The 1,020-nt window shown below is 47.2% G+C and overlaps 1 non-coding gene across 1 annotated transcript; it reads right to left on the reverse strand.

The window, feature by feature from the left end:
• Positions 1-325: 325 nt before the first annotated feature.
• On the reverse strand, positions 326-489 carry LOC138171715 (U1 spliceosomal RNA). The gene has a single exon (XR_011170954.1). It is a non-coding gene; the product is annotated as a U1 spliceosomal RNA (small nuclear RNA).
• Positions 490-1,020: the final 531 nt, after the last annotated feature.

A 1,020-nucleotide genomic window follows, 5' to 3' on the forward strand; every position in this document is an offset into this window, starting at 1 on the left:
CATTCAGCCATTCAGAGCAAGAGGGACTGAGTTTTATAATAATTGCGATGAATTGAGGTCCAAATTAGAATGGGGTAGGAAAGGGAAAACAACATCATGCATCCAACATTGTCGAAAGAAGATTTCTGCAACCACAGAGCTGTAGTGCTACAAACTGCAAGTTTCCAAAGAAACATGAACATAGGAGATACTAACTAGGTTGACCTAAACCACAGGTAAAGCTCTCCAGCGGAGCAATTCGAGCTACCTAGCGAGTTTCTGAAATCGGAGGTTCCTGAAGAAAAAACTTGGAAAGACAACCAACTACTCTTGAGGACACTTCGATCAGGGGAGAGCGCGAACGCAGTCCCCCACTACCACAAATTATGCAGTCGAGTTTCCCGCATTTGGGGAAATCGCAGGGGTCAGCCCATCCGGAGTGCAATGGATAAGCCTCGCCCTGGGGAAACCACCTTCGTGATCATGGAATCACCCCTGCCAGGTAAGTATGCTACTCATCACCACACTCCACCACTCCCTCGTCGCATACACACTCTACACACACGATCACTCACGCGACAGTCCAACAACGCACTCTCCACATACACAAACCTCTCAGCCATAAGCGCTTCAACCCCTACCAACTCGTCTAAGCTCCCCACCCCACCCATCCTTAAAACCACCTTTTCCAGTCGCACCATCTGCCTACAGAAAACGCTAACACAAGTCTCCTCATCTGCATAAAGGTCTGTCCCTCACCGACGTCACTCACCAAACTTGTCCCACTGCAGACCGCCATCTATTGGCTGAATATATTGCCAGCCTTATCTGGAAACGACCTCCACGCTGGCCAGTCGGCTAGGGTGTTCTAGCCCCATTGTTTCAATCCTGAGTATGTAACTCTCAGGGATCCAGGTGAGTGGGTCATCTATTTTAGCTCTCGCCTCTGCTAGATGATGTCATAAATTTCTTTCCAAAACTTTTTTTTTAGTTCTGGATTTATTCCCAATAAATTTATGACTGGATGTTACAGAAATTGTA

The sequence above is a fragment of the Petaurus breviceps genome, unplaced genomic scaffold, assembly GCF_028583685.1.
Source record: "Petaurus breviceps papuanus isolate PSGF00001 unplaced genomic scaffold, PetGlider_PUasm1.0 457, whole genome shotgun sequence".
In the NCBI taxonomy this organism is placed as follows: Eukaryota; Metazoa; Chordata; class Mammalia; order Diprotodontia; family Petauridae; genus Petaurus; species Petaurus breviceps.